The following is a 20,486-nucleotide window of genomic DNA, read 5'->3' as shown; positions in this document are numbered from 1 at the left end:
CTCTCACATACTGGGAGCCCTCAGGCGTTGACCCCCATCACCCTCCAATCGCAGGATCGGCCTCTTGCCCAGGCCTGACGCCTCTGACAGAGGCGTCAGGCCTGGGCAGGGAACCCTCATTTCCCCCCATCACTGGTTCTGCCCCCAGCTCAGGCCTGATGCCTCTGGCCCAGGCATCAGGCCTGGGCAGGGGACCCCCAGACCCCTCCGATTGCTGGCTCTGCCCCTTGCCCAGGCCTGATGCCTCGGCCAGAGGCATAGACCCCCATCACCCTCCGATCGCCTGATCGGCCCCTTGCCCAGGCCTGACGCCTCCGTCAGAGGTGTCAGGCTTGGACAGGGGACTCCCATCTCCCCCCGATCACTGGCTCTGGCCCCCGCCCAGGCCTGAGGCCTCTGGCCCAGGAATCATGCCTGGGCAGGGGACCTCCATCTCCCTCTGATCGCTTGCTCCACCCCCCGCCCAAGCCTGACACCTCTGACCCAGGCTTCAGGCCTGGGTAAGGGGACCATCATATCCCCCCAACCCCCGGCTCCGCCCCCCACCCAGGCATGATGCCTCTGGCCCAGGCATCAGGCCTGGGCAGGGGACCCCCAGCCCCCCGCCCAGGCCTGATGCCTTGGCCAGAGGAGTTGACCCTCATCACCCTCTGATCACCAATCACCGGATCGGCCCCTTGACCAGGCCTGAGGCCTCCAGCAGAGGTGTCAGGCCTGGGCAGGGGACCCCCAGCTCCCCGCGGTTGCAGGCTCCGCCCCTGCCCAGGCCTAATGCCTCTGGCTGAGGCGTCCGGCCCGGGCAGCGGGGACCCGCAGCTGCAGCGGCCCCGCGATCGTGGGCTCCGCTTTAGGCCCAGGCAAGGGACCCCTAGCTCCCGGGACTGCCAGCTTCGACCATGCTCAGCTCCCATCGCTGGCTCCACCCCTACTTCCTGCTATCACTGGCCAGGGCGGAAAAGGCGCCTGATTCTCCGATCATGGCTGGGGGGCAGGGCAAAGGCGGCCCCAGGGCCGCCTTTGCCCTGCCCCCCAGCTCTTAGCTCCCCCCTGAGTTTCCAATCACTGTTAGTGGCAGGGGGCTTCTTCCTGCTTTCCCTTTCGCCTCCCTGCATTGTGCCTACATATGCAAATTAACCACCATCTTGTTGGCAGTTAATTTGCATATAGCCCTGATTAGCCAATGAAAAGGCTAGCGTCGTACGCCAATTACCATTTTTCTCTTTTATTAGTGTAGATGTTTACTTTGAATTTATATTAGCTCACACAAACAGTCCATCCATGCTTTTGTTCCGGCCCTCTGGTCCTGTTTAAGAACCCAGTGTGGCCCTCGAGTCAAAAAGTTTGCCCACCCCTGATTTAGAATCTAAGGACAGATAAAGAGTTTCCCAGACAAGAAAAAGCTAAAGTAATTCACAGCCACCAAACCAGTATTACATGTAATGTTAAAGGATCTTCTTTAAGAATAAGATAAAAAATATGAATAATAAACTGGCAAACATTACATATCTAACAACAAATTGAATCTACAAGAAGATCATCTATTTTCTATTTATAAGTGAGCAATAGAGTTATCCATTGAAAGGCAGATACAGTACAAGACCTAAACCAAGACAAATCACCAAATCCCGCATTAGGTCTGGATCTAGAGTAGTGGTTCTCAACCTTCTGGCCCTTTAAATATAGTTCCTCATGTTGTGACTCAACCATAAAATTATTTTCGTTGCTCCTTCATAACTGTAATGCTGCAACTGTTATGAGTCGTAATGTAAATAACTGATATGCAGGATGGTCTTAGGCGACCCCTGTGAAAGGATCATTCGACTGCCAAAGGGGTCGCGACCCACAGGTTGAGAACCACTGCTAGAGTGTGGCTAGGGTTGGACCAGAAGACTTAAAGGTCTGAAAAAAGTGAGGAAGGGGGCCCTTGCAGAAAGATCAACTAGTCCAAAGACCAGTGTCAACAGGAACTTGGTATTTTGGGGGGACAGCAACGAGAGGAAGCAAGAGTGGCAAAAAGATGATGAAAAGCAGAGAGATCAAGGGCAATAGTAGACAGAACCCGACAATCTGGGATGTTGGAGGCCGTGGTAGAGTTTTTGAATGAACAAGGCAGACATACTCCCTTCCTTCATAAAGAAATAGCCTACCACGGAAATGAGACATCTAAAACAGAGTTATCGCCAACATGATAAGCATGAGAAATAAAAATACAAGTATTAGAGAATCATTTAACGAAGGACTTAGAGCATCTAAGGGGTTTAGAAAAGGCTTATCAAGCTCTTTTAAGAAAGTACCTGTCTGGAAATAGAGGAGCTGGGGCAGGGAGAAGAACATTCCATGGAGAAGAAGCAGAACCCAAGGCCCAGAATCACGAGAGAGTGAGAGCGTTTGAGACAAAAATCCCAGTGGAGCTGAGCATTGAGTCTAAGGAGGAAAGAGGTTCTGAGGAGGGAGATCACAAAATAAGAGAGGACTGGATCTTAGAAGCCCTTGTAAAACATTATAGAGATTTTGGTCCATGTCCTAAGAGCAAGAGGAAGCCACTTTAAGCAGGGGAGTGATATAATCAGACAGGAGTTTTAAGGTCACATTGGCTAATGATTTAGTATGGCTGGATACAGTGTGGAAGAAAGGGAGCTGGCAAAATAAGTTAGCTGGGGTCTGGTTATGCAAGAAAAGACCTAGAAAGCTTCTTCTTTCCAGGAAAAAATAAATAAAAAGAAAGAAAGAAAAATGAATAGGAAATCTAATAGGCACTAAGGAAAATGTCAGACTTCTCTCTCAAAAAGTGTCTCTCTTCCCCACTAACTTCATTCTTTTGCCCAATGAGGTTGAAAGTTATTTTTTCATCTTGTTTTCAGTTTCATGGGAACTACCAACATACGGGGCACTTATACTAGTGTTTCTCACACTTGAATGTGCATAAAGATCTGCTGGTGACCTTATTAAAATGCAATTGTTATCCAGTGGGTCTGGGGCAGAGCCTGAGATTCTGCATTTCTAACATGTTCCCCGGTAATGCCTATGATGCTGGTCCATGAACCACACTTTGAACAGCAAAGCTATATACAGTTCTAGAGCTAAACAAAAGGAATTCCAGGCTTTCTGAACATGTATATATAATAGAGTTAAAAATACAAAACAAGAAAACAAACAGAACCGGCAGATTACGCCTCTGTTATCGTGCTGCCCATTTTCCGAGAATCTGGATGTGACATGTTTTTCCATAAAGATATTTCAGGAGATGTTCAGTGTGTAACTTAACTGGAAACACTTCAATTCCAACAATTCTAGGGGAAGTTCAAATCTGGAGGCCTTCTGACTGTGGCCCTACACCACAGCGACACCTGCTGGTAAATTGATGAATATTTTAAGCACATTTATATAAGGAGACACTGAGAAAAATAAAGTGAACAAACTTTATCACAGTTGTAAGTAACTTGTCCTTAAGTGCATCTTCTAGTTGGAAAAAAATCTTTTAAAATCAGGTGTCTGAGCTACCTTGATAAGAATTAGGATCTGAGGGAGGCTAGGAGACTGTCAAGGGCGGGGGAGGGGGGGAGGACAAATATGTAATACCCTTTGTAATACTTTAAGCAATAAATAAATAAATAAATCAGTAAAAAAAAAAAAAAAGAAAAAAAGAATTAGGATCTGAGCATTGGTATGCTGATAAATGTTTAACAACCAGCTTGCTAGAAAAAAGATACATTAGTAATTACATACAAAATAAATTTTGCTGATATAAAGGATGTGCAGCACATTTTATAAATAATAAAGTATATAACATGTTTTGTTGCAAATTCTATACAGAAATTGATTCTCACAGAATCCTTTTGCTTACTAGTACTTTTGCCAAACTCTTGTGTCAATGGCTAACCTATAATTTCAATTCAACTGTTTTGACAAAATCAGCCTATGAAAAATGTTCGAGTAGTAGGCAATTTAGCAAAAAGCCATTCATGTCATTGATGGCATAAATGTAGTCCTGGGTAATTGCTGGTTGATGTATTTGTTTATATTAATGAATAAGACAACAGTGAAACACACAAACATGTTAGGACTTCACTCATTAGTCATATGAAAATGACTTCTTTGTGAAACTGGATAATCTGTTTTGAACTCTGGAAGACTATTTCTTCAATTTGGGGGCTATGCATATTGTAACAGCTACAGACATAACACAATTTTAAGTTTAATATGCATTAATAATGTTTTCCCATCATATTCTTAAGTCTAGACAGTCAACAAAACAATAAACCCAGCCCTGATTTGTGGCATTTTCCAACTCCCATGTTACCATGACTGGTTCCAAGCTACTGATGTGCCATCCCTGACTGTGAGGCTGGGAAGACATGAACATTATTCTGTACACACTCGCCTATATTTTTACCATACAGACAAGGGATGGAAATCACCTCCAGAGTACAGGGAGCAGGAAGTTGAAGTAAAATAATTAGTAAGTGATACAGTTTGAATGCTTTTATTTTTGTTTTTAAATAACTTACTTAATTGTAAATTTCTATAATTTAATTTTTTAATATATTTTATTGATTTTTTACAGTGAGGAAGGGAGAGGGATACAGAGTTAGAAACATCGATGGGAGAGAAACATCGATGGGAGAGAAACATCGATGGTAGAGAAACATCGATCAGCTGCCTCCTGCACACCTCCTATTGGGGATGTGCCCACAGCCAAGGTACATGCCCTTGACCGGAATCGAACCTGGGGCCTTCCAGTCTGCAGGCCGACGCTCTAGCCACTCAGCCAAACCAGCCAGGGCTATAATTTAATTTTTAATAGTGGCTGTTTTTAACAACCAGCTCAAAAAATTTCTTTAAAAATTTAACATTTGTCTCACATGAACCAGTAGGAGCCTGCGGCAGCACACCTCTAGACCTGCAGCGCGGGACAGTGAGAATAACAGAAAGGGATTCAGGGAGTCTAGGGATTTTGACCTAAAAAAAGGTCTATGCCAGCTCTTGACCAGGTAGACAAATGGCAGAGGAAGTCATAGAGTCACAGTGGAATGTAAAAGAACTATTCCTGAAGTGAGGAGAGATCTGAGAGAAGTAAAAACAAGTCCTCCTACCCTACAGTGGACCTTGTTAGGGACATCAAAGGGACAAGGCAGGAGGTGGAGACAATGACAAGGTTGCCAAAAGGGAAAGGAGGGTGGTGAGGAGAGGATCCTGGTGCAGGCAATCGCTCTAGAACCCCTGGAGCTAGTACTTAGGCCTCTGTTTGACAATAGGATAACCAAGATGTTAGAAAAGGCAGCAAAAAAATATTTAGCCCGCTGTTCCCCAGCAGTAAGAAAGAGAAAGAAAAGGGGAGATATTAACCCCGGAACTCCACATCTAACCATGTAGTTTTGGAGAAACGTACGTTTTCTCTAAAAGCACAGTAGGCTGATGAAGACTCTGCCTTTCGTTTGATGCTTGCAATGAGTCTTCATCTATGTACTCCCTACCTAAAAGAGAGAGTGGCTATCTTTGCTTAATTAGGACCTAGGCATCTTAAAATCAGAAAATCTGTCCAAAAAACAACTGATCAGGGAAGGATTTTAGAGATAAACTAGTCCAGTTCCCACATTTCACAAGTAACTATAAAAATGAATTGAGACTTCTATGCCCAAGAAGATGGAGAAGTACTTTTACATACTCCTTCTTAAAGGTACAGCTAAAAACCCTTCACTCTATATATAAAACAAACATAAAAAGATGCTGGAATATGGTGAGAAGGTAGAACGGCTAGGAAACTTGACATCCAAGAAATGACACAACAGAAAGTTCCTGAGGTTCCTGTTTTCCTAATCCATCCCAGACTTGGAGCTGAAGAAGCAGGCAACTAGAAAATACCAAAGTACAAGGAAAGGGACAGCCCACCAAGGCAGAAAACTGTTAGAAAACAACCCTTCTACTCTGCCAACAAACGCAGAAACTGAAATAAAAAATGAGAGAAGAGATATTACTACCGATTTTGTAGAAATAAAAAGGAGTATAAGAGAGTACTATGGAAATTGTATACCAATAAATCAAATAACTAGACAAAATGAAGTCTCAGAAATATACGAACTACTGACATTAAATCATAAAGAAACAGAAAATCTGAATTGACCTACGAATTAGTTTGCTAAGGCTGCCATAACAAAACCATAGACTGGGTAACTTAAACAACAGAAATTTATTTTCTCACCGTTCTAGAGACTTTAAGTCCAAGATCAAGGTGTTGGCAGGGTGTTTTATTTCTGAAATCTCTCTCCATGGCTTACAGATGGTCAATTTCTTGCTGTGTCCTCGCATGGTCTTTTCTTTGTGTATGTATATATGTACTGTCTTTGTGTGTGTCCTGATCTCTTCTTATAAAGACAACAGTCATATTGAGCTAGGACCCATCCTAATAACCCCCTTTGAACTTAATTAGTACCTAAAAAGGCTCTATCTCCTAATACAGTAACATTCTCAGGTGTTAAGGGTGAGGGCTTCAACATATGACATTTGCAGGAATACAATTCAGCCAATATTAGCCTATCCTATATAATCAACACTAATAAAAGAGAAAAATGGTAATTGGCGTACGACGATACCCTTTTCATTGGCTAATCAGGGCTATATGCAAATTAACTGCCAACTAAGATTGGCAGTTAACTGTCAAAAAGATGGCGGTTAATTTGCATATGTAGGCACAATGCAGGGAGGCAAAAGAGAAAGCAGGAAGAAGCCCCCTGCCACTGACAGTGATCGGAAACTCAGGGGGGAGCTAAGAACTGGGGGGCAGGGCAAAGGCGGCCCTGGGGCCGCCTTTGCCCTGCCCCCCAGCCATGATCGGAGAATCAGGTGCCTTTTCCGCCCTGGCCAGTGATAGCAGGAAGTAGGGGTGGAGCCAGCGATGGGAGCTGGGCATGGTCGAAGCTGGCAGTCCCAGGAGCTAGGGGCCCCTTGCCTGGGCCTAAAGCGAAGCCCACGATCGCGGGGCCACTGCAGCTGCGGGTCCCCGCTGCCCGGGCCGGACGCCTCAGCCAGAGGCATCCTGCAGGGGCAGGGGCAGAGCCCGTGCAATCGCGGCGCCCCCCGCTGCCACTGCAGGTCCCCGCTGCCCAGGCCGGACGCCTAGGCCAGAGGCATCAGGCCTGGGCAAGGGGCCAATCCTGCGATTGGAGGGTGATGGGGGTCAACGCCTGAGGGCTCCCAGTATGTGAGAGGGGGCAGGCTGGGCTGAGGGACACTCCCCTCACAAACACCCAGTGCACGAATTTCGTGCACCAGGCCCCTAGTAAAGACATAATATGCAAATTAACCCTCACGCCATCACAAAGATGTCTGCCTACGACCAGGCTGGCAGGAAGGTTAGTGAAGGACGACCAAACGATTGAACAAGCAGGCTGCGTGGGGTGACCAGGCCAGTGAGGGGGCCATGAGGGGTGACCAGGCCAGCGGGTGGGGGGGGGCAGTGAGGGGCAACTAGGCCAGCAGGGGGGGCAGTTGGGGGCTACCAGGCCGGCAGGGGGGCAGTTAGGGGCAATCAGGCCAGCACACAGAGGCAGTGGGGGGCGATCAGGCCAGCACGCAGAGGCAGTGAGGGGTGATCAGGCCGGTGGGGGGAAGGGGGGCAGTTAGGGGCAACCATGCAGGCAGGCAGGTGATCTATTAGGAGCCAGCGGTCCAGGATTGTGAGAGGGATGTCTGATCCCTGGGATTGTGCCTAAACCGGCAGTCAAACATTCCCCAAGGGATCCCAGATTGAAGAGAGTGCAGGCTGGGCTGAGGGGACACCCTCCCCATGCATGAATTTCATGCACCGGGCCTCTAGTCCTATGTAATAAAAGCTTAACATGTTAAGTGTCTGGTCATCCGGTTGTCTATTCAACCAATCAAAGTGTAATATGCTAATGATATTCTAAGGCCACTCAACTGCTCACTATGATGTGCACTGACCACTAGGAGGCAGACACTCAATGCAGGAGCCAGGCTCATGGCTGGAGCCAGGCTCACGGATGGAGAGTGCAGTGGTGGTGGCGGGCCTAAGCCATCAGTTGGACATCCCCCGAGTGTTCCTGGACTATGAAAGGGCACAGGTTGGGCTGAGGGACTCCGCTCCCCCCTCCCCCGAGTGCACAAATTTCATGCACCGGGCCTCTAGTAACAAATAAAGAGATTGAATCAGTAATTAAAACTTCCCAAGAAGAAAATAAAAGCCCTAGACCAGATAGAGGGCTTCATTGATGAATTCTACCAAATACTTTAAGTTAACACAAATATTTCTTAAGCTCATAAACTTGAAGAAAAGGATAAACTTCAAATTCAATCTATAAGACTAGCCTTACCTTATACCAAGCCAGAGAAAGACACAACAAGAAAATAAACTGAAGGCCAATATGCCTGGTGAATACTAAAAAAAAATCCCCAACAATATACTAGTAAACAGAATTCAACAACACATTGGAGGGATTATATACCAAGAGCAAGAATAATTTATTTCTGGAATGCAAGGATGGTTCAACATATGAATATAAATCAAGGTAACATAATACATTAACAAGACTAGGGGAGAGAATCCCCACTGATGCAGAAAAACCATTTAACAAAATTCAATACCTTTCATAATAAAAAAAAAAAAATCACCCAACAAATTAGGAATAGAAGAAAAATCATCACAATATAATAAAAGCCATTTATTTAAAAAAAAAAACATAGCTAACATCATACTCAATGGTGAAAGATTGAAAGCTTTTCTTGTAAGATGAGGAACAAGACAAAAAAAACCACTTTTAGCACCTGTATTCAACATAATATTGAAAATTCTGGTCTGTTTTTTGGAGCAATTGGGCAAGAAAAAGAAATAAACAGTTAAAAATTAAAAAGGAAGAAGTAAAATTATCTATGTTCAAAGATGACACAGATCTTATATGTAGAAATCCTAAATATTTCACAAATAGAAAAACTGTCAGAATTTAGTAATAAACTACTTCAGTAATGTAACAAGATACAAATTCATCACAAAATTATGCACAGTAACAATGAACAACCTAAAAAGGAAATTAAGAAAATTAATCCATTTAAAATAATATAAAAAATAATAAAATACTTAGTAAAAACCTTAACCAAGAATGCAAAAGACATGCACTGAAAACTAAAAAACACTACTGAAAGAATGTAAAGACATAAATAGATACAAACACACTAAATAAGATATGATCAAAAATAAGGTCATAAAATGACAAAATCAAAATAAATAAAAAAAAAACTTGTGTTTTGCAAAAGACCTTGTTAAAATGATGAAAAGGCAAGCTACTGAGTGGGAGAAAATGTTTATAAACTACTTATCCAACAAAGGACTAGTATCTAGAATATATAAAGAACTCTCAAGAGAAACTAAGATGGCGGCATAGATAAACACCGGGAAATTGCCGCCTCCCACAACAATCGAAAAACACCTCAAAGGACAGAGCAGACATCATCCAGAACAACAGGAACGCTGGCTGAGTGTAAATTCTACAACTAGAAGGAAAGAAAAGCACAGGGAGAGCCAGAGGAGCTGCGGAGGTGAAGTGCAGAGGTACGGCGGCTGGCGCACGCGGAAAGTGGGTGGCACCTGAGGACGCGGCTGTCTTTTTGAATCACAAGCTCCCGACTGCTCTGAACTCGGGTTCCGGGAAGTCTCTGGGGACCCAGGACTCATACCGGGAGAAGCTGCACTGTCAGGCAGCGGGCGAACTTGAGGGCGGCTTTCCCTCAGAGGTGCTTGCAGTAAATATCGGGTCACTGAGACTCGGGACTCCTTAGGGCTGGGTGGAGAATCAGCCATAGCTCTTTGCTCCGCCCTTTGATTCCCTGAGACCCCGCCCCACCCAGGCTGCGGCAGAGGCTTTTGCATGTGAATGTACCGGCCCTTTGCAAACTGATAATTACCTAACTGCAGCTGAGCCAGGCAGACCCAGAACTTCCAAGAGAAGGCCCAAGGCCCCGCAGCGGCTTGCATTGCTTCACAGCTGAGCCTCTTCGTGGCTCCTGCTGTGTGGCCTCAGGCAGAGGCTGAATTAGCACCTCCTTAGATCCAGGAGCCACTGCACCCAGTGGTCAGATTGCAACCCCTCAGATCCATAAGGGACACACTCGGGGAGCAGACTCAGTGAGCACCAAAGCCCCACTGAAGCAAGTCTTGCCCCAGAAGGGTGTCTTCAGCACAGAAGTTCTCCCACTCCAGACACAGCTGATTCTCACAGCCAATTGGCCTGGAGGTCAATTCCTCCCAGTGATCCTACAACAACCAAGGCACCAAGAGTGCACCAAGAGTGTCCACCTCAGGTAACTGGGGAGGCTGAGCCACTGGGCCCTACAGGACACCTGGTGCGCAGGGCCACTCTATCAACACAGGGAAGCAGCCAAAATGCGGAGACAAAGAAACAGGTCACAAATGGCAGAAATGAAGGAAAGCAAACGACTGGATATAGAGTTCAAGGCCACGTTTATAAGGTTTTTCAAGAATTTTATGGAAACCACTGATAAATTTAATGAATCCCTCAATAAGTATAGTGAGACCATGGAGGACATGAAAAAGGACCAACTAGAAATTAAGCATACACTGACTGAAATAAAGAATAATTTACAGAGATCCAACAGCAGACAAGAGGATCCCAAGAATCAAGTCAAAGATTTGAAATACAAAGAAACAAAAAATACCCAACCGAAAAAGAAAAAAGAAAAGATATTCCAAAAATATGAAGATAGTGTAAGGAACCTCTGGGACAACTTCAAGCGTACCAACATCAGAATTATAGGGGTACCAGAAGGAGAGAGAGGGCAAGATATTGAAAACCTTTTTGAAGAAATAATGACAGAAAACTTCCCCTACCTGGTGAAAGAAACGGACTTACAAGTCCAGGAAGCGCAGAGAACCCCAAACAAAAGGAATCCAAAGAGGACCACATCAAGACACATCATAATTAAAATGCCAAGAGCAAAAGATAAAGAGAGAATCTTAAAAGCAGCAAGAGAAAGACAGTCAGTTACCTACAAGGGAGTACCCATACGACTGTCAGCTGATTTCTCAACAGAAACCATGCAGGCCAGAAGAGAGTGGCAAGAAATATTCAAAGTGATGAATAGCAAGAACCTGCAACCAAGATTACTTTATCCAGCAAAGCTATCATTCAGAATAGAAGGTCAGATAAAGAGCTTCACGGATAAGAAAAAGCTAAAGGAGTTCATCACCACCAAACCAGCATTATATGAAATGCTGAAAGGTATTCTTTAAGAAGAGGAAGAAGAAAAAGGAACTCTTACCATTTGCCACAGCATGGATGGAACTGGAGAGCGGATAAATACCACAGGATCTCACTCATTTGTGGAATATAATGAACAACATAAACTGATGAACAAGGACTGATCCAGAGACGGAGAGGCATTGATTGGACTGTCGGGCCTTGGAGGGAAGGTAGGGGAGGGGAGGGGTAAGGGGGAAAGATCAACCAAAGAACTTTTATGCAAGCATATAGGCCTAACCAATGGACACGGACAATGGGGGGGTGAGGGCATGAGCGGGGGGGGGGGGGGGGGGTTAGAGGGTAACGTGGGGACAAGGACACATATGTAATATCTTAATCAATAAAAAAGATATTAAAAAAAAAAGAACTCTCAAAACTCGAAGGTAAAAAAGGAAACAATACAATTAGAAAATGGACTAAAGACATGAAGAGACATTTTCTAGAAGAAGATATAAAGACAATAAAAAAAAAAAGCCCATGAAAAGATGTTCAACATTAATGGCCACTAGGGAAATGCAAATTAAAATCACCACGACATTTTACTATGCACCTATAAGGATGGTTAAAAAAAAAAAAAAAATAGTGGGAACACCCAATCCTGGGGAAGATGCAGAAAAACTGGATCACTCATGCATGTTTGGTGGGAATGTTAGAGTCACTCTGAAAAAATTTGCCAATTTCCTTAAAAACTAAATATGAAACTACCATATAAACCAGAAAATTGCACTTCTGAGCAATTATCCTAGAGAAATGAAAACTTATTGCCACACAGAACACTATATCAAATTTAATTTTAAAGTATTTTATTGACTTCCCAAGGGTTACGCAGAAGTGTAAAAGCAGACCTCTGTCCAGTACTCTATTTTGTCACTATACATCCCTGTCCATTATATGTGAAATGACATTTAAGTTTTGTCTTCATCTGATGGGTAGCGGCTGCTTGAAATTCTGTGTTGAGAAAGATTCTACGGCCTTGGAGTTCCAAGGTCAGCAGGAAGTTTCCACAATTAATTAGAGGTGCCTGCCATGAATAACCCAGCAAGAACATACACGCTTACTATTTTCCCAAATTGAAATATGCTGCCTCACCAATCACAAAATGTTAAAACCAAAAGAGGTACAACAATTACTTTAATGATGAGAAAACCAAAGGAGTGAAATATGAGAGAGCCAGACCCCAAGTTTATTGCCTGACCTCTCCATTGTATCAAGTCCATCCATCCTTGCTCTCTCAAAAGTAATTGACTAGATAGTTCAAGTCCTTCAGTTTTCTCTTTGTGCAGAGGGTATTTTACTTGTGCAGTTATTTCTCACAAACAGCTGGGGTTGTCCGAGGAAAAATGGGAGCTCATTATAGAAAATATCCAACTCCAAAATTTGGAGCAGAGTCACTTTCATATACAGGCTGGTTTCCAGAGAATATCTGGCCTTATTCTAAGAAGTATATTGTGGGAAGAGGTAGAGCAGAGAGACATAGAAAATGGGGTGGTAGGATCTTCAAACCCTTCTGCCTACACAAGTCATCACCCCAGAAATAACAGGCTTCATTTTTTCTATGCGTTATTTTTGTCCTGTTACTATCAAAGAGATTACTAAATATGAATAAAGGGAGAGTCATTAAAATTTCTAGGTTTGGATACTGTCATGTTTTAAAAGGGGGGAAGCAGGCAGCTCTTAGGCCCTTTGCCACTGAGCACAAGCTGTACGGAGAGATTTGAACTCCCTGCTGGCTGCTCTAGTTCCATGTGCCCTGAGACCTTGCAGAACCTCTGCCGGAAGCCTCACTGCAACCTCCCTGAGTAACCACAAGCTGATGGTCAATGAACATGTAAGGATTTGAGGATAAGGCTGGGGTGAGCAGGCTTGATACTTGATCTTTTGAGTGAAACTCACAATAACAGCTCACAGTGCACCTTCTGAAAGCTTTCCATGGCCCTTACCACTGCCAGCCTCCCACCTTATCGGCAGGCACCAAACGCTTCAAATTACTGTAGCTAATTGGATGAAAACGGAAATGCATCCTTCTAATGGAGTGAGAGATTAATGCCCTGATCTTTTTCCTTCACTCTCGGAAGCAAAACAAAAACACAGATGAACGTTGCGACGCGGAAAAGTAAAGGAGCTCTGCTCCGGAGCCACAAGAGTGAATGAATGTTCCAGCTAAAATCTAAGCTGCTTTTGAGGCTATAGACACACATCAAAAGGACAGAAAACAACCCGAGATAGCAGTTGCCAAATTATCCCAGAGACAATCTGCAAATCCCTTGCTCAGCAAGAGTTAGCACTACAATTTACCTTCCTAAGTATATGAATAAGTTACTTTGTACCTAAAGATAATTTCATTTATGGCCCGGTTTTATAACATTTTTATAACTGTGACACCCTATATGGGCTCCAGGAATAAATAGAGCTGAATAATAAGAGGCGTCAAAATAAAGATTTAATGTGAAATTGTCTAATGCAGTTGGGACTCACGATTTAGCCAACGGGGCGTACTTTTCATGAGCATTCAGTTGATCCAGTAGATTTCTTAGGGACTAACATAGTTTTTATTAAAAACACATTTGCCGTTGTTTCAGGAAAGAAGACTCTTTTGACATCAACCTATTTTATCTAAAGAGATGCAATTAAAAATGTATACAAAGTCATTTCATCATTTTATTAAATTACCCTGAAGAAAAGAGCCGTGTGACCACAGAGTGACTGAACACTAAAATTCAAAGAAGTTTGAGAGTGAGATAAATTGAATTTGCATCATTTAAAAGAGAGGTCTGAGATCAAGATGCTGGGTGACCTTCTGACAATTAATCACCATGTGTGGTGTATTTTAATATGTTTTTATACTCTGTTTTCGAGGAATGACATGTGTGAGTGCCTGGGGGAAGTGTCATCATGATGGCAGTGGAAACAGTAGGGAGTGGAAAGAGAGATGATAATAATGAGGCAATTACAGAACTTGGTATTTATTACATTTTTAAATAATAGCCCCACCATTCAGTGCAAAGAAAAGGAAAACAGAAAACTCTGTGAGAGGTACTCAAATACCCTAATTGTGAGCTAAATGTCCTTTCTGGAATACGTACCTTACTGTTTTGGACAACTAGATCAACGGACACCCATCTATAAGCTGAAGGCCTGGTTCACACTGTCAAGAACCTAAGCCATCTCTATTAAGCACCAATTAAAAGCAGAACCTTGAAACTGATGGTTGCCAGAGGGGTGAGGGCAGGGGAGGTGAAAAAGTTGAAGGGATTGAGAAGTACAAATTGGTAGTCACAAAATAGTCATGGGGATGTAAAGTACAGCATAGGGGATATAGTGAATAATATTGTAATAACGATGTACAGTGCCAGGTGGGTACCTGAAATATCAGGGGAGCACTTTGTACAGTAAGTATATGATTGCCTAAACACTATGCCAGGGGTGGGCAAACTTTTTGACTCGAGGGCCACAATGGGTTCTTAAACTGGACCGGAGGGCCGGAACAAAAGCATGGATGGAGTGTTTGTGTGAACTAATACATGTTAACACTGCTGCTGGTGAAGGAGCGGAGGGGAGAGCAAGAGAACCCTCGCTCTTGCGGCTCCGCGGGCCGGATAGAACAGCCGAACGGGCCGGATCCGGCCTGCGGGCCGTAGTTTGCCCACGGCTGCACTATGCTGTATACCTGAAACTAATACAAAATAGTGTTCTATATAATAAAAGGCCAATATGCAAATAAACCAGACAGCGGGACAACCAAACAATCAGTCGCTATGATGTGTGCTGACCACCAGGGGGTGCACGCGGAACATGGCAGGCATTGGCAGCAGGTGGCAGAGCACAGATCATGGCGGGATGGTGGAGCAGGTGAGCAGAGTCGCCAGACCAAGGCAGGGCGCCGGTTGCTGTCATCCGGGCAAGCCTCTGGTGGTTACTGAAAATTCTTTGCTCCCATGTGCCGAGATCCCACCCAGCGCTCACACCTGCTGCTGGCGCCCAGCGCCAGCAAAGATAGCTCTGCAACATCAGCAGGTGCAAGCGGGGGCTGCCAGCCCCAATCACCCCTGAGGGCTTCTCCACCTTCCCCTGCTCCTGAGGGGCGATAGGGGCAGCAGCCGCTGCTCGCACCTGCTGATGGCGCCAGCCCCAATTACTCCACACAGTCAGTGGGTGAGAGTGGGGCCAGTGCAGTCAGTGCGTGGAAGTGGCGGTGGTGGGAGCAGGGCTGCTGGCAGACAGGGGTCCGGGGGCCGCTGTGGGAGGGACCAGGTGGGGATGTGGAGGATGGGCCGAGACCTGCCCCTGTGCCCACTGCAGCCTCATGGACCACAGTTCCTTTCAAGGTGCACAAATCCGTGCACTGGGCCCCTAGATGAATATAAACTGTAATTGAAAAATAAAATTTTAAATATGTATTTAAATTTTTTTAAAGTGGAACCTTGGATTATACTCTCCATGAATGACCATGAAATAGACATAGTATTCATATGATATAAAAAATGTACCAATTCCATGACAACAAAATGCTGCCATCCATTTTATTTTGTCAGTTTAATGAAGCATAAGTATGTCCTTTGGAATAAATCTGTCTCTTTAAAAAGTATATTGTAGAACAAAATACCATGAACTTTGATCTAAATCTGGATTCTGCCACTTATTTTCTGGGTAAATTCAGTTAAGTTACTCGGCACTCTGAATCTGTTTTCCCATTTGCAAAAATCAGATAATATTTTCACTTTACAAAGTTGCTTTGAGACTCCAACCACATCACAGCCATATGTAAAAATGCTTGGAACATGGTCAATACATACTGAACTATAGAGAGCATGCAAAGACATCAATTCCAGGACAAGATAATCTAGTAGGTTTGAGATTCAATTTGGAAACAACCTAAGGTATCATATACACATTCATTATAGAAACACAGACGGCCAAGATGAATATTATAGTTATCCAAAGCCAGCAAAGGGTTAGGGTTAATTTCTAAGAGGTTTTAGCCCTGACTAGGGAGTATGATCTTGCCATAATATGTGAAATTATAGCACACTGTTGGTATTTCTAAGGCGTATATATCTCCAAAGAACTTCTTGAATGCTTTATCTCACTTTGTGATACAGCAATACAACCTATTCTTCAACAAACGTGTATCAAAAGCCGGCGAATTTCCAGGTGTTCCTTCTCCTGAGCCTGTCACCATCTGCACAGAAACTTAAGAACCCGTCCAGGCTCTTCTACCCCCTGAGGAAAACAACTATCCGCACCTTGCTCTCTGCAATCAGCACTCTGAATTGACACGAGCTTACTCTTTCAAATGTGCTTTTAAAAAAGTGTACATTGTTTGGTTGTAATTTCCCTGGTTGTTTATTTTCTTCTCATTTATTTTCTTTTCTTTTAATGTATCCCAGGTACTACAAATAGTGCTCATTCCTGTACATTATATCAACATGTCTATCACCAGCAATAAGGCTTGACAAATTAATTTTTCAGTCTTGGCTTTATTTTATGTTTTAAAGAGTGATGCGTTGAATGAGAAGCATCAGCCCAGGAAAATATTATCTGTGCTGGGAGCTAATTTTAAATGAAAAATATTTCAAATTCAAACACTATGTGTAGATACTCAACCATATTTTCACTTACTCATGAGCAGGTTTTTTAATTAAGGCAGAACATGCTACTTAACATAAATCATTAACTTTGGTAACAAAGTATAGGCAGGATTCAAACTCATAAATGAGATTCATGGCACTGTGCTGGGCACTAGGGATATGGGGGTGGGGGTGAGGGAAGGGGAACACCAGTTGATCTTCAAGAAATCTAGTCTGTAGGAGACAAACATGTAAACTGGTCATTAAAATTACAATATAATAAGTCCTTTTATAAACATTTCCAGATATTTTTCCCATATGTCAAGAGGGTGCTCAACTCAGAAAAGAGAAGGTAACAGGAAATAGGTATCTTATCAAGATAACCTACAGAACAGGCATATAAGATTGCAGATGCTACTCAGCCCAGAACACCTGGGAGGCCTCTCTCCTTCCACCTCGGGTGGTATCCGCAGAGGCCTTGACAGAGCTCAAGGACATACCCCTGCAGGGAAGAAGCAGGGCCCGGAGTGGGGAACAAAAGACAATGAACATGCTAACTCCAAGACCAGTGAAAGAAACTGGAGGAGATACTAATGAAAAGTGGCAGAAGATTCACTCTCAAAACTCCAACTCCTCATTAAAACTCTTAACTGAGCTAGAATGAAAAACATAAACCAAAAGTCAAAGACTGTTAAATCGTTTCTTCCTCCATCCCTGTAGGTGTGTGGATGTGCACACGTGAGAATGTTCTCATAAGCTTAACCTATCAACTCTTAAGAACATTTTGGGAATGGGTTGCTTGTACTGCTCCCTCCCTTTCCACTGGAATGTTATCTGGGTCATTACAAAGAATAAATATACAATGTGTAATGCACAAGAAGAGAGAAATAGTCTTTTAAAGAACTAGGGAAGGCTTCACTGAGGAAATTATTTGAGCTGAGTCTTGAAGAATAAATAGAGATTCATCCAACCGATATTCCAGGCAGAGGAAAGAAAACAGTGCATGAAAAACAGAGGTATGCAGAAAGCATGGAGTGTGCAGGCAACATATAGTTTGGTATAGGATAGCACAGGGGCATGCTAACGATGGAGAAGAAAGAGGTGAGCCTGGAAACATAGGTAAGGGTTCTGTCAGGACATACTCTCCCTCAAAGGGAATGAGTGGCTATTAAAAGATATTGCACTAGGAAGTGTCTAATTTACCAGAGAAAGGTTTTATTGAGAGAATGGACCTGAAGTGAGCAGAATATCTGGCTCACACCAAATAAACATATTGGGAAAAGTCTATGCAGAGGTCATTTGAGCTGGGAGGTGGAGGACGTGGGGTATGACCTTGGAAGATACCACAGAACTCCTGGAACTTGGTGGGACTACTGTAATCTGTGAGGTCCTACACCAACAGTGGCAGAAGAAAGGGACAGATGTGGATACCTTAAGGGAGTAGATTACTAACTGGGATGGATTAGTATGGAAAGAGGAGGCAAGGAAGGAATATAGATGAATCTCAGATGTGCCGTTTTGGTGATTTGGCAGATTTATGGGGAAAGATCTTGATTTCCATTTCATTAAGGTCAAGGGGCCTGTGATGCATGTACGTCAAGTTTCCCAGTGGGTAGTTTACCATGATTAGAAGCATGGCTTTGAGGGAGGGAAAATATTTGGTGTCAAAAAGCAGATTAGTGATTGTCTAGGGCCAGAAATGGTGAGTATTGGATACAAAGGGGAACTAGGGAACTTATTGGAGGGATATAAATGTTGTAGCTGTCTACATTTGAAAAAAACTCACTGAACGTGAAATGGGTGTATTGTATTTTGTGTAATTACAATACAATAAAGTTAATTTTTAAAATGGTTCAATTCATAAGTATATTAATGAGAGTTGACAATGTGAAGCAGACAGTATAGATGAGAAAGATTACAGAGTGAGGTAAGAAGAGGATTGAGCCCTGCGCTGTGGCTCAGTTGGTTGAACATAGTTCCATGCACAGGAAGGTTGCCGTTTTGATTCCCAGTCAGGACACAAACTCAGATTACGGGTTTGACCCCAGGACGAAAGGCAATGCTCGATTTTTCTCTCATATTGATGTTTCTCTCTCTTCCTCTCTCTCTAAAATAAATAAAACATGTATTTTAAAGAAGAGGATTGAGGCTAGAACTGTATATAGGTAGAAGAGGAAAACTAGCAAAATCGTTAGCTGGTGTTTAGTGCTTGGGCATGAAACAGAAGAACACTGTTTTAAAGGCCTTGGGGCTTTATGTCATCTAGCTCTGCTTCATTTTACATATGAAGGAACTGGGGTTCATGTTGAGCTGAAATGCTTTGCTAAGGTCACAAAGTAGTTAATAGCAAAGGCAAAACTAGCCAGACTCCTGGGCCTGGGATGGTTCTGTGCTAAACTGCTCTATCAGTAGGACTCAATTGCAAAGGACACCCTACATCACAAGAAGTGCCAACAGTGTCCCACTAGAGCAGGGGTGGGCAAACTTTTTGACTCGAGGGCCACAATGGGTTCTTAAACTGGACGGGAGGGCCGGAACCAAAGCATGGATGGAGTGTTTGTGTGAACTAATATAAATTCAAAGTAAACATCATTACATAAAAGGGTACGGTCTTTTTTTTCAATAGTTTTATTCATTTCAAACGGGCCGGATCCGGCCCGCGGGCCGTAGTTTGCCCACGGCTACACTAGAGTTATTCCATATATTTATTTCTTTTAATTACTGCTTTCTGTGTGCAGGGGTCATCAAAGAGCCACCGGACCGGACAAGCTTGTAAAAAGCCTTGAAAGACAAAACCGTCTAGTGAGGAAGGAGAGGGGTGCTCCCAGCTGCCACCACCTAAGATCTTGGAAGTAGAAAGGGATAATGTTAGATCTAGATATGCACCACCATGACTGCAACTAGAAGAGGCGTTTTTCATCACGCGAACACACACTTACGAAGCAGGGGCTCTAGTTTTATTTTGTTTTCCTGGCATGATACACATTGACAGGCACTTTCTGGCAATCAAATCAATGAACTGAACATGTCACGCTGACAATTAAGAAAAAGTGTAGAGAAGGTATTTAACATTTTATCAAGCTAAGCACCATCTTTCAATTTTTATTTTCTTCTACTTTAAAAAACACACAAAATGAACCCACATAAGTACACTTGCCCTTAATATGAGAAAACAGACAAAAAGTTGACTTCGCTGGTAAATACCGAACAGATGGAACCAGAAGCGTCTAGGGGAGAGGAAATAGAGACAAACATGGTTGTCATGGTTTCTTTGAGATGCAATAAACAAAGGGACCCAAATGGACAATAAAATCCCCTATTGGGAAAAACCACATGTTGCTCCTTTCTGTCTTGGTTCGATAACTGCCAAGCTCCCTTTGAATGCCTGGAGTCAGTGGGAGATGAGAGCACAGTGATGCTGTCACTCACCCCTGGCTATTCTCAAATTATATTCACCCTGGGACCATCCTATCCCCCTATATAACAGACATCAAACAATTAATGACAAGCTCAGATTAATCAATTGTCCCAGTGGGCAGTGCCCTGAAGAAATATGTGCTACATGTAAACACGAGAGAAGCTGTGCACAGCCTGCGACCAAGTTCTCAGCTTAATTGGGAAGCAGCGAGCACATATGAGGGGAACATAGAAG

The sequence above is a fragment of the Myotis daubentonii genome, chromosome 2, assembly GCF_963259705.1.
Source record: "Myotis daubentonii chromosome 2, mMyoDau2.1, whole genome shotgun sequence".
NCBI lineage: Eukaryota > Metazoa > Chordata > Mammalia > Chiroptera > Vespertilionidae > Myotis > Myotis daubentonii.
The sequence above is the reverse complement of the archived record's forward strand: the minus strand, read 5'-3'. Positions refer to the sequence as shown.